The following is a 14,552-nucleotide window of genomic DNA, read 5'->3' as shown; positions in this document are numbered from 1 at the left end:
CTAGTATAGACAGTTATTGTAACTTGTATGTGTGATGATGGATGTATGGAACTGGTGATTGATTCATTATGAAACCCCTTCCTTTGATACGCATGTTGTAGGGTATCTTAGTCTGAGCAAGCGCCTTGTAGTGCCCAAGTCTAGTGCCACAGTGCTTCCCATCCACAGCATTACTCTTAGCGCCATATTGTGCCATCCAGCACAAGGCACCTAAGTAGCTGCATCCACCAGCGTGGCGCCATGCGCAGGTAGCGCTTTCCTTACCCAGTCAGGGTGGTTAGTGGCATCCACCAGAGTGGTGCAGTGCACACTAAGTGTGGTAATATTCTGCTCCTCTCTTGCTGTCACCGCTGCTGCGGCGCAGAGCGCTAGTGGACTAGAGGGACTCCCACCCCGTGTCCTTGGGGTGGAGGCCTGTGTCCGCATCCTAGCGCTCATTCAGCTGAGCCCTGAGAGCTTAACAGCCTTCGGTATTTACTTTGTGTGGCACCGCGGTTCTGTGAAGGAACAGAACTCGCTCCTGTATACACCGGGTAACGCTAACCCGCGTGTGTTCATTTATTATTTGCCTTATAGCCTCCGCCATTACTGAGCAGCAGTTTTCCATCACTGCACGGTGGACCCTGGGGCTGCGAACGCACCTAACAGTAACAGTTATTAAGGTTGAAGGAAGACTTTAAGTCCATCTAGTTCAACCCATATCCTGTCCTAACCTGCCCTAACATGTTGATCCAGAGGAAGGCAAAAAAAACCCATGAGGCAAACAGTAAGCTTCACATTGGGGAAAAAAAAATTCCTTCCCGACTCCACATACGGCAATCAGACTAGCTCCCTGGATCAACGCAATATTAAGGAGACTAGTGTATATACCCTGTAATATTATACTTTTCAAGAAAGGCATCCAGTCCCTTCTTAAATTTTAGTAGGGAATCACTCATTACAACATCATATGGCAGAGAGTTCCATAGTCTCACTGCTCTTACAGTAAAGAATCCGCGTCTGTGAGTATGCTTAAACCTTCTTTCCTCCAGACGTAGAGGATGCCCCCTTGTCCCTGTCACAGGTCTAAGAGTAAAAAGATCATTAGAAAGGTCTTTGTATTGTCCCTGCATATATTTATACATTGTAATAAGATCACCCCTAAGCCTTCGATTCTCCAAACTAAGTAACCCCAAGTGTAATAACCTGTCTTGGTATTGCAGACCCCCTAGTTCCCTAATAGCCGTGGTCGCTCTTCTCTGCACCCGCTCCAGTTCAGCTATGTCTTTCTTATACAGCGGAGACCAGAACTGAACACAGTATTCTAAGTGTGGTCGCACTAGTGACTTATATAGAGGTAAAATTATGTTCTCCTCATGAGAATCTATGCCTCTTTTAATGCATCCCATTATTTTATTTGCCTTTGCAGCAGCTGCCTGACATTGGCCACTAAATGTGAGTTTGTCGTCCACCCATACACCCAGGTCTTTTTTAGTGACTGTTTTGCCCAGTGTTTTACAATTAAGCACATAATTATACAACTTGTTCGTTCTAGGTAAGTGCATGACCTTACATTTATCCCCATTAAAGCTCATTTGCCATTTATCAGCCCAAGCTTCTAGTTTACATAAATCCTCCTGTAACATAAAATTGTCCTCCTCTGTATTGATTACCCTGCAGAGTTTAATGTCATCTGCAAATATTGAAATTCTACTCTCTATGCCCCTTACAAGGTCATTAATAAATATGTTAAAAAGAAGCGGGCCCAAAACTGACCCCTGTGGTACCCCACTGCTAACCGTGACCCAGTCCGAGTGTGCTCCATTAATAACCACCCTTTGTTTCCTATCCCTGAGCCAGCTCTTAACATACCTACACATATTTTCCCCTATCCCCATTGTTCTCATTTTATGTATCACTATCAACCTTTTGTGTGGCACCGTATCAAAAGCTTTTGAAAAGTCCATGTACACCACGTCCACTGCATTCCCTTGGTCCAGTCCTGAACTTACCTCTCCATAAAAGCTTATCAGATTAGTCTGACAGGAACAGTCCCTTGTAAACCCATGTTGATATTGGGTCATGAGGTTATTCTTCTCCAGATACTCCAGTATAGTATCTCTTAGAAAACCCTCCAGGATTTTACCCACAGTTGAGGTTAAACTTACTGACCTATAATTTCCAAGTTCAGTTTTTGTCCCCTTTTTGAATATTGGCACCACATTTGCTATACGCCAGTCCTGTGGTACAGACTCTGTTATTATGGAATCTTTAAAGTTTAAAAATAATGGTCTATCTATGACTGTGCTTAATTCCTGCAGTACTCGGGGGTGTATCCCATCCAGGCCAGGGAATTTGTCAATATTAGTGATTTTTAGACGCCGCCGTACTTCCTGCTGGGTTAAGCAGGTGACATTTAATGGAGAATTTTTATCCCTGATCATGTTATCCGTCATGGGATTTTCTTGTGTAAATACTGTCGAAAAAAAGTCATTTAGCATATTGGCTTTTTCCTCATCCACCATTTCACCCAGACTATTTTTAAGGTCAACACTATCATTTTTTAGTTTCTTACTATTTATGTAGTTAAAGAATATTTTGGGATTATTTTTACTTTCTCTGGCAATGAGTCTCTGTCTCAATCTTTGCTGCCTTGATTTGCTTTTTACAGAATTCATTTAATTTTCTGTATTTAGTTAATGCCTCATCACTACCTACTTGCTTTAATTCTCTAAATGCTTTCTTCTTGTCCCTTGTTGCGCCCCTTACAGCTCTATATAACCATAGTGGCTTCCTCCTATTTCTCGCATGTTTATTCCCATACGGTATATATTGTGCACAGGTCCTATTCAGGATGCTAATAAACGTCTCTCATTTTCTTTGTGTATTTTTATGTCTCAGGATATCGTCCCAGTTAATTGCACCGAGATCCTCTCTCATCCGTTGGAAATTTGCTTTCCTGAAGTTTAGCGTCCTTGTAACCCCTCTACTACACATCTTATTAAAGGATACATGAAAACTTATTAATTTGTGATCACTATTACCCAAGTGACCCCTAACCCTTACATTTGATATGCGGTCTGGCCTGTTGGTTACTATTAGGTCTAGCAGTGCCCCCCTCTTGTTGGGTCCTGAACCAGTTGTGAAAGGTAATTGTCTCTCATAGTTGTCAGACACCTATTACCTTTGCTGGAGCTGCAGGTTTCGGTTCCCCAATGTATTTCAGGGTAGTTGAAGTCCCCCATGATAATGACTTCTCCTTGAGTCGCAGCTTCATCTTTTTGCTTTATGAGGATATTCTCTGTTGCCTCCATTATTTTTGGAGACTTATAACAAACCCCTATCAGTAATTTATTATTTTTCCCCCCTCCCCTTATCTCTACCCACAGGGACTCTACATTTTCATTAGATTCATGTATATTATCATGAAGGATGGGTTTTAAGGATGATTTTACATATAAACACCCCCCTCCCCCTCGCTTATTTGTACGGTCATTTCTGAACAGACTATAGCCCTGTAAATTAACCGCCCAGTCACGGCTCTCGTCCAGCCATGTCTCAGATATCCCCACCATGTCATAATTATGCTCCAACAACATTAACTCCAATTCCTCCTTTTTGTTGGCGAGGCTTCTGGCATTAGTATACATGCACTTTATGTATCTCTCTGTACCTCTATTCTTTCTTAAATTATTAACTGTTCTAACCCCACCCCCAATTTCATTATTTGTGCCCTGGTCTCTAGCTGCACTGTCTTCCCCTCCTATAAAAGGAATACCCCCCCCCCCCGTCCCTAGTTTAAACACTCCTCCAACCTTCTAGCCATTTTCTCCCCCAGCACAGCTGCACCCTCCCCATTGAGGTGCAACCCGTCCCTAGCGTAGAACCTGTAGCCAATTGAGAAGTCGGCCCAGTTCTGCAGGAACCCAAACCCCTCCTTCCTACACCAATTCCTGAGCCACTTATTAATCTCCCATTGCCTCTCTGGCGTGGTACAGGAAGTATTTCCGAAAATACCACATTGGAGGTCCTTGCTTTAAGCTGACAGCCTAATTCCCTGAAATCATCTTTAAGGACCTTCCACCTACCTCTAACTTTGTCATTTGTGCCAATGTGCACCATGACCGCTGGATCCTCACCAGCCCCTCCCAGTAATCTGTCAACCTGATCAGCGATGTGTCGGACTCGAGCGCCAGGTAGGCAGCACACCGTTCGACGATCCCTGTCTTTGTGACAGATTGCCCTATCTGTTCCCCTAATAATTGAGTCTCCCACTACCAGCACCTGTCTGGCCTGCCCTGCTCTCCTATTTCCGCCCTTACTGGAGCAGGCACTCCTCCGGCTTTCAGAGGACATGCCTTGCTGCAGCAGTGCTACTTCTGCACTAACACTCCCCTCATCTGCCAACTTAGCAAACTTATTGGGGTGTGCCAGATCAGGACTAGCCTCCCTGGTGCTCTTCCCTCTACCCCGCCTTCTAACTGTCACCCAGCTAGCTGCTTCATTGTCCTGCAGATCCAACCTAGCATCCCCCCCCCTCATCTATCCCATTGAGCGTCTGCTCAGTGAGCAGAAGACTCCTTTCCATATTGTCTATGGATCTCAGTGTTGCCAGCTGCACATTTAGATCCAGTATCTGGGCTTCCAAATGCACAACGTGCTCACATCTCGCACAGCAGTATGCACCCTCGACCGGCTGTTCAAGGATTTCATATATGCGGCAAGACGTGCACTGGATGGCATTGGCAATAGTGGAGCACATCCTAATGGAGATTGCACCAGACAATAAGATAAGCAAAAATAAATAAAAAGTATTAATAAAATATAACAGCAATTCAGTAACACCTCCCTTGGAAACTCCCTGAATCCAAAGTCACTGAATCTCAAGTCACACACTTACCACAGTTCGCACTTACGCTCAGGTCACACTCGCTCAGGCAGAAGATTTAAAAGAATTTTTTTTTTCCCCCTTTTACCAGCACACCACCTTGCTGCTCAATGCACTTCCAAATACAGTCTTCATTATTTGGTGCATTTCGCCAGCCCCTAACAGTCACCACTGGCTCATCAGGGACTATACAAATCACCACCACTGGTTTATCAGGGATCATACAAATGACCACAAGCTCATTATTGAGGACTATAAAAATCACCACTGCCCCAATAGGTACTAAATACACTGCTAGTGGCTTATTAGGGACTATACAAATCACCACTGGCTCATCAGGGACTATATAGCTCTACTGAATCATCAGGGACTCTACATAACACCATTGACTCATCAGGGACTACAAAAATCATTACATCTGTTTCATAAGGCTTTGTTCATTGGCTCAACAGGGACTATACAAATGTCCATTGACTCATTAGTGACCATTCAAATGACCACTAGCTCATAAGGGACTTTACAAATCACTACTGCTTCATCAGAGACTACAACTGATTAATCAGTTGTCCAAAGCTTTTCTAGCTCATCAGAGAATATACTCAAAACTGCTAGCACATCATAAAGTCTCAACAAAATAACAAGATCATCTTAGATTGCCCACAGTTCTTCTAGCTCATCAGGGACTATATACAGAAAACTAAAGGCTCATCAGGAATTGTCTATTTGCTCATAGACAGCTATAGACAGCACTGGTGGCTCAACAGAGACTTTCAACACTACAACTGGATAATCAGGTGATTCAGATCTCTACTGGCTCACCAGGAACTGTCCATGAAAAGACTGGTTATCCCCACTGGATCAACCGCAAGTATACAAATCACCACTAGCTTATTAGGAAGTGTCCAATGGCTTATCACACTACTTATGGCTCCTCAGACAGTAGACAGATCACCACTGACTCACCAGGGACAAGATGCAACACAGCAAAAAAGTTAGTGAGTAGACATTGAGCCATTATGTGGATTTCTAACTACCTCATGTTCCAACAGACAATACAACAGAGCTGGAGTCACTGCTCACAGCTGAAGATCACACATGACAGGTATTACCCAAAAGTGCACTGATTATTTTGCTGATTATTTTGCTAGCACTAGGCCCTTCTAAGACATGGTCTTGCAGATCAGCCCCCTTCACTTCAATGGTGTAGAGCAGCAGTAACAAACACAGTCCATGGACAGGTGTGGCGCTTTTCTGGAGGGGAGCAGATTTTTTTTTTTTTTACTCCTGACCAACCATTTCAATTAATATATCCCGATGCTCCTCCATTTATTCAGTATTACTGCTGATAAAACCCCTTTATTGCCCTTTAAATGTTACACTTTCCGCCACTTTCGCTACATTCAACATTAAAAGGAAATTATCAGCTACAAATTGGTTTATGAGAAGAAATCCATAAGACGAAGTAACATCTTGTCAGAAGCGCTGATATCGCCGTTGACTTCTCAGATTCTTGTCCGAGACCAGAAGGCCGGCGTTGCCATTTGAACATGATTTACGTCCCTTTATTGCGGTGATATATTGATCGAGACTCAGGACGGAGAAAAAGAGGAAAAAGAACAGACTTTTACTTTTCTTCTGGCTGTGGAGTCAGACGTATTATAAATTCATCAGGGGCCGTGGCTGTAAATTTCACAAAGTTGTCAATTCTGCCATAAAACGGCTCTAACTCGAAACACCAACTGGTGACATTTTCAGGAGCGCCGGGTTGGCATAAGATAATTCTAAAAACGCTGACGGAAATGTTTCCAGCTCAAGGACAAACACACAACATGAGTTATGTGACAGACCAGCTTGATTCAGGGTGGGAATCAAAGTAGAACCGGGGGCACACACTTATATGAAACATCATTTGCTACTAAAACATTTATTTCAAGTTTGTCCTGTTCTCTAAATAAAACTTAGTTATCTATTTCCAGAAATTCTGTGAGATAGATAGATAGATAGATAGATAGTGTATTTTTCCCTGTTGCTATGTATTCAGCTCAATGCTTCCTCCTTTGTTTTGTCCACATCACAGGGTGACTTGCACTTCTGCCGTTTATTTTTAATTATTTGGGGATTTTGCAGGTTCAGGTAATTGTCCGGGAAGTCAGGACCTTGTAGAGACATGACCCTAAGTGCAAACTCAACAGCAATTTCAAAGACTTTAAAAAATAAGATTCTGGAGTATTTGGTGAAAGGTATGTGGGGAAGGTGACTTGACGGACAGACTTGACTGGAAGTAGGAGGGGACGGTTTGTGCACTATGGACGGAGATTGACAGCAGAGTGATAGCTGGGGAAGACATAGGAGAGTGCAGTACCTAGAAACGACCACAAGATGGCAGGGGGAGTAGTTCAGGACTCAGCAGCTTAGGGCTTGAGAAACGCTTAGTCCTGGGGGGCGGGGAGATAGGAACCCAGAAGGGGAATACCGGTGACAGAGGGGATAAATAGGACTGGTTGGGGTTCCAGGCAGGTTAGTCCCGGGAGGAGCTCGGCAGAAGACGGGGGACGGTGAAGAGCTCGAATAGGGGACTGACAGGAAAGAGACAGTCAGGGGGGTGGCCCTGACCCGACGGACCGCAGGACAGACGAGGCCCCGGGGGTACCAATTGGACGACGACCTCGGGCAGGTGAAGCGCTGGCGGTAGATTGGTCTAGGACAGCCCCAGCGAAAGATCCACGAGGGGCGGGGCTTATTCACCTGCTCCCCCCCTCCCTGTCTTGCTCTACACAAGAAGAAATGCATAGAGCAAGACATGGAAGGGGAGCAGGTGAATAAGCCCCGCCCAGCGGACCGGACCGTGGCAGTTTACATACATCTGAACCGATATAAAAAAGGTATTTAGGCATGAAAGGTGCGGGGTCTGGGGGAAGCAAAAGTACTTAGAGAATCCTTGTGTGACACCCAATTGAATGATATCATTATATGATATCTTAAAAAAGGGGTGACAGATTCCCTTTAACATAGATTTTACCCCTGAATTAAAAATGAAAAATCAATCCAGGAGGAGAAGGAAGCAGATTTCTCTGATAAGAGATACAGGTTCTTCTCACAAAATTAGAATATCATCAAAAAGTTAATTTACTGTATATAATCGAGTATAAGCCGACCCGAGTATAAGCCGAGGCCCATAATTTTGCCACAAAAAAACTGGGAAAACTTATTGACTCGCGTATAAGACTGGGGTGGGAAATGCAGCAGCTACTGGTAAATTTCAAAAATAAAAATAGATACAAGAAGATTAAAATTAATTGAGACATCAGTAGGTTAAATGTTTTTGAATATCCATATTAAATCAGGAGCACCATATAATGATCCATACAGTTCATGATAGCCCCATATAATTCTGCACATAGGATAATGGTGGCCCTATAAGATGCTCCATATAAAATATGCCCCATATAATGCGCACAATGGATAAGGGTGGCCCTATAAGATGCTCCATACAAAATATGCCCCATATAATGCTGCATAAAGGGTAATGGTGGCCCCATAAGATGCTCTATAGATAAATATGTACCATATAATGCTGCACAAAGGATAATGGTGCCCCCATAAGATGCGCCATTGATATATATGCCCCATATAATGCTGCACAAAGGATAATGGTGGCCCCATAAGATGATCCATTGATATATATAACCCATATATTGCTGCTGAAGCTGCTGCTACCATTTTAAAAAAAAAGACATACCTCTTGTCGCTGGGGGCCAGGTGCCGGTGTTCTGAGCAGGCGGGGACACCGGCGAGCTATGGGGGTCAGGTGCCGTTGGCTGATATTTGGCTGATATTTACCGGTCCCCGCTCCATCGATGCACGCCGCCCTGTCTCCACTGTACCTCTGCAGTGATGTTCAGGCAGCAGAGGGCGCGGCACACACTTACTACGTCATCGCGCCCTCAGACCTGAACATCACTGCAGAGGGACCGGAAGACAGAGCGGCATGCAGCGATGGAGCGGGGACAGGTAAATATCGCCAGTGCCCTGAGCCAACCGGCACCTGACCCTCATAGCGCGCCGGTGTCCCTACCTGCTCAGGACACCGGCACCTGGCCCCCAGCAACGAGAGGTGAGTATGTCATTTTTTTTCATTCGCAGGGACCGTGACTCGATTATAAGCTGAGGGGGTCTTTTTGAGCCCAAAAAGGGGGCTGAAAAACTTGGCTTATACTCGAGTATATACGGTATATCAGTTCTTCAATCTAAAAAGTGAAACTCATATTCTATTCTATAGAGTCATTACACGCAGTGATCTATGGCCAGTGTTTATTTCTGTTAATGTTGATGATTATGGCTTACAGCCAATGAAAACCCAAAAGTCATTATCTCATTAAATTAGAATACTTTATAACACCAGCTTGAAAAATGATTTTAAAATTTGAAATGTATGTTCAGTAAATGCACTCAATACTTGGTCGGGGCTCCTTTTGCATAAATTACTGCATCAATGTGGCATGGCATGGAGGCGATCAGCCTGTGGCACTGCTGAGGTGTTATGGAAGCCCAGGTTGCTTTGATAGCAGCCTTCAGCTCGTCTGCATTGTGGGGTCTGGTGTCTCTCATCTTCCTCTGGACAATTCTCCATAGATTCTCTATGGGGTTAAGGTCAGGCAAGATTGCTGGCCAGTCAAGCACAGTGATACTGTTGTGTGTACACCAGGTATTGGTACTTTTGGCAGTGTGGACAGGTGCCAAGTCCTGCTGGAGAATGAAATTTCCATCTCCAAAAAGCTTGTCAGCAGAGGAAAGCATGAAGTGCTCTAAAATTTCCTGATAGATGGCTGCGCTGACTTTGGTCTTGATAACACACTGTTGACCTAGACCAGCAGATGACATGGCTCCCCAAGATTAAAACTTTTAAAGGTTTTAGCCTTGGTCTTTTCACTTGTATTGAAACTATACTTCCCACAAGGCGCTGCAGTATTTCCATATGCTGCATTAATTTAGCTTTTTTTGCCACAATTTCATAAAAACTCGTTGTAAATTGTGCTACAATGAAATGTGACTACCCCCATACAACCTGTTACCAGAGGTGTAATGCAACAGAATACAAGAACACATACAATCTTTAAAACATTTCTGACCCCAGCTTCATCAGCTTTATAATTATTTCTCCTATTTGCAAAACAACACGTAAATTAAGATAATGCAAAAATATGTTTGAAATTCAGAGTGTAAAAAATTGGTCCTATTAATCATCGAGTACAGAATACAGAGTAATTGGCACCCCATAGTCCTCCATAGAGCATAAAGGCCCCACATAGTCCTCCATACAGAATAATGGGCCCCACATAGTCCTCCATACAGAATAATGAGCCCCATATAGTCCTCCATACAGAATAATAGGCCCCACATAGTCCTCCATACAAAATGGGCCCCACATAATCCTCCATACAGAATAATAGGCCCCACAGTCCTCCATACAGAATAATAGGCCCCAAATAATCCTCCATACAGAATAATGAGCCCCATATAGTCCTCCATACAAAATAATAGACCCCACAGTCCTCCATACAGAATAATAGACCCAACATAGTCCTCCATACAGAATAATGGGCCCCACATAGTCCTCCAAACAGAATAATGGGCCCCACATATTCTTCCATACAAATAGGCCCCACGTAGTCCTCCATAAAAAATAATGGGCCCCATTTAGTCCTCCATGCAGTGTAATGGCCCCACATAGCCCTTCACACAGGCGCGCTACATGGTCCTTCATGCAGTATAATAGCCCCAGGTAGTCCTCCACACAGAAATCTTTGCTAGCTTAGCGGGCCAAATATAATCACCCTGTTGGCCATATTTGGTCCACGGCCCAGAGTTTGATGTGTGTCCTAGAGCCTTAATTTTTTTATTTAACTTTCATTATTTCTCTATTATATTATCTTATTTCATATTTTTTTTCACATATTTTTTTATAAATTTTTAGGCCTGTTTGCCCTTCTTTTTTTACTCAATTATATGTTTTGGGAGTTCTTTTAACTTTATTTTTTTTTCTACTTTTTATGTAGTCTTTTAAGTTGTATTCCCTTAATATAAAAAGAGTTGGCATAATGCTATAATATGCATCCACTTTAAATTCTGCTGGGGCCCAGCCTATAGGATGACCCTTCTCCCCTTCCCTCCTGATCATTAGGATATAGGTATAGGAGCAGCTGCACTGTGCCCACTTCATTGTTTTTTCCTGCGCAGGTAACACATTTTTATACATTTAGTCTGCAGTATTTTAATGGTTTTAAAATGTTTTCTAAATTCAGTTTGTATTGTTTATTTTTTTTTTACCTTTTTTTTAATACATTTTAACAGGACTATTTTAATACAGTGAATGGACAAGTTTAATTATAGGACAGCCACCTCATTCAAGTGAATCTGGCCGGCTGCAGTTTAGGAGTATCACTATGCAAAGAGACACAGTGGTACAGTTTCTTGCTTCTAGTGGTCACCCAGATGTTACTCACACCATGTCCAATCATGAAATTTGGGAAACATCTCCCGCTACATGGAGGTACATGGGCAAAGAGGAGTCAGCCAGAAAGCTCGTATGTACCAGTGTGAACATCACTTATCAGCTACTTTTTGCTAAGTGCTTGTCTAATGTAGTTTCATATACAGGACACTACTATGGTCTTCTCCTCTCACTTCTCCTCTGAGCAAGAACATCGGCCTGTGGACCTCTTCAGCACTGGACTAGATGCCTGTGGTTCTCAACTTCTTCCAGTGGTCTATCTCTACCAAGGGTCAAACTTAGAACCTATAGTGTGGATGCAGAAACACTAACAGTGAGCGACAAGCTTAGTCCATGTTTAGTGTAGTTTTATACCAGACAGTACTATAGTATCTTTCCGTTTCCTTCTCCTCTGTCTAGAAAATAGAAGACAGACCGTCCCAGCAACGGACAGTGCAGGACCTCAGCGGACACCTGTGGTTCTCAATTTCTTCTAACTGTTTATCTCTATCAAAAGTCAAACATAGGACCTATAATGTAAAGGCAGAAAGACTAACAGTGAGCTACCGGATTCGCCATTGAGTATGATATAATTTACTCTGCTCAGAAACCTGAATAGTATTTTTCTTTACAGGTATAAACACTAAAACAATGTTAACAAAAATCTGAGAAAGGAAAAGATTTTGCTAACTACTTTTCTAATGTAGTTTCTTACAAAGGACACTACTTAGGTCTCTCTCCTCTTCCTTCTCCACAAGAACATGCAGGATGGACCACCCCAGCACTGGACTATGCAGGATCTCAGTGGACACCTGTGGTTCTCAACTTCTTCTACTGGTCTATCTCTCCCAAAAGTTAAAATTTAGAATCTATAATGTGGAGGCAGAAAAAGAAACAGTGAGCAATAGGCTTCACCACTTAGTCCATGTCTAGTGTAGTTTTAAATAAGACACTACTATGGTATCTTGCCTCTTCCTTCTCCTCTGTCAAGAAAATGAAAGGCACAACGTCTCAGCAATGAATTATGCAGGATGTCAGTGAATGCCTGTGGTTCTCAACTTCTTCTAGTGGTTTATTGCCATCAAAAGTCAAACTTAGGACATATAGTGAAAAGGAAGAAACACTAACAGTGAGCTACAGGCTTCACCACTGGCTATGAGAGAATTTTCTCTGCTCAAAAACCTCAATAGTTTCTTTCTTTTCAGGTATAAACACTGAAAACATTTTTGAAAAGTAAAAGTCTGACATTTTACTAAAACAATAGCAGTACTAAAAGAATACAACTAACACATTTTTGTAAAACTTTTCTTTGCAAATTAAAGGCACATATAAGTAAATAATGTGTTTCTTGCTCTATTTCTTATGTCTATCTCAACAAATTACGCCTTTACCATATTAGTTGCACTGAAATTTAGAGTCAAATTATTTTAACCAATTTGCACCAAAAAGAACACATGTTGGCTCCTGGCAGTTTGTAAGTATAACACTCCTGTCCCAAGTATTCCAAGCTCTGCTTCCTTCAACGCAGTCCGCTGTCCTCTGTTGTGCTCCACATTGGGTTTTGCAGGTCACTGACATGGCTCAATGACATCATCTTCCTATTAGTAGACACGGTATCAGCTGCTCCCTGCAATAGTAGAAGTTGTTGGTTTGATTCCTGAGGAGACCAGATCTCACAAAAAAAAAGAAAAAATGACATTTATAGATTATTAAGTGACTATAGATCTGTTATGCACACGTGGTAGTAAACACGGGGATAAAAGATCTATCTATGAAAACTGCACAAACCCCACCCGGTTCCTATACAGGCTACAGTGCAACCTGGATAAACCCTGAAGGTAAAAACTAAAGACAACTCAGACCTGGCTCCCTAAAAGACCGTCAAGTGTATCACGTACCTCCTAAGGAACTGAGGGAGAGGGCAGTGTAAGAAAGAAAACCCAGCAGTACACTTATCTGACTGGCCTAGATATCCAGAAGTAGGACTCAAACTCCAAGCAGATTCCACTAAAGACTATCACCAGCAGAGAAGACCAGAAGGGGGAAGGTTTAAATAGTAGCACCTGTGGTGTGATAGGACAGGCTAGATAACAAAAGAAAAACATCTGCTGTCCAAAAGGACTAGACAAAGGCAAAAGGTAATCAGCACCAAGAAACTGACAAATGTTTGTGGCCCAGCAGACAGAGACTCTTACAGAAGAGCACAGGACTGCCGGATCGAATACCGAGGCATGACAAAATAATTTAGTAACAAGGAATTTAGAATTGGTGGATACAGGTTGAATATGAAGGACCCAAGTCTTTTTTTTAACCTATGTAACTATATATATTTACGGTGAAGCATTAGTCCAGCGTGGGTGATATCCATAAAAAAAAACTTTTATTCCATTTTCATTAAAAGCACATAAGTCCAAAATCCATCTTTATATCCAGAGACATAAAAAAACGGGTAATTCCTACTAGTGACAGTCACAGACTTAAAGTGCATTTAAAATCATACGCGTTTCAACGGTCGTGCCGCCTTAATCATTGTGGCTTCTGCTTCACCTTCATACTACTTGCAGCACTGCATGATCCGCGCGGTGGGACTGGAGAGGAGGTGAGCCTTGCTGCTTCTTGTTATATATATTTACGGTGCATTAGGACACAAACCTGTGTCTTGATATTATGACTCTAGCGTTTTATGTTTGGGTTGCTCCATTACTTGTACTTATTCTGTTTTCATCATGCATCCATTCCTGCTGGGTTCCTCTTCATCTGTCTGACTGCTCCTGAGAGTCCAGGAGTCAAAGTCCTTGATTCCACAGTTCCTTTAGAAAGCTGCACGAACACCCGGGATTCCATGTGCCACCCTGTTCAGACTAGAAGCTTAGGCCTGTTTCACATTTCCGTTTGTTGCCATCAGTCAAAATCCGCCGTTTTGCAAAAAAAAACGGATCCGCCATTTTTTTGCGGATCCGTTTTTTTTCCCATAGACTTGCATTAGCGGTGGATTTTGATGGATGGTCATCCGTTGGATCCGTTTTTTGACAGATCCGCCAAAATTTTGGCCTCCGCTGACTTCAGAGGACGGACAATGAAACGTTTTTTGTCAGCGTCAAAATAGCGGATAGCAACAGATCCGCCGCTATCCGCCATTCGTTATAATGGTCGCCTATGGGCGGCGGATCCATTGCCAACTGTTTTTGACGGAAT

The 14,552-nt window shown here is 42.8% G+C and overlaps 1 long non-coding RNA gene across 1 annotated transcript; it reads right to left on the bottom strand.

The window, feature by feature from the left end:
- Positions 1 to 12,030: 12,030 nt before the first annotated feature.
- On the bottom strand, positions 12,031 to 13,612 carry LOC141092444 (uncharacterized). The gene is made up of 2 exons (XR_012232797.1): positions 13,256 to 13,612; positions 12,031 to 12,984 (listed from the first exon to the last, which is right to left on the bottom strand). It is a non-coding gene; the product is annotated as an uncharacterized lncRNA (long non-coding RNA).
- Between the last annotated feature and the right edge of the window lie 940 nt (positions 13,613 to 14,552).

Source organism: Dendrobates tinctorius, unplaced genomic scaffold (assembly GCF_039654945.1).
Source record: "Dendrobates tinctorius isolate UK_male_01 unplaced genomic scaffold, ASM3965494v1 ptg000059l, whole genome shotgun sequence".
Taxonomy (NCBI): domain Eukaryota; kingdom Metazoa; phylum Chordata; class Amphibia; order Anura; family Dendrobatidae; genus Dendrobates; species Dendrobates tinctorius.
Note: the sequence above shows the minus strand (reverse complement) of the source record. Positions and strands in the feature narration are given on the sequence as shown.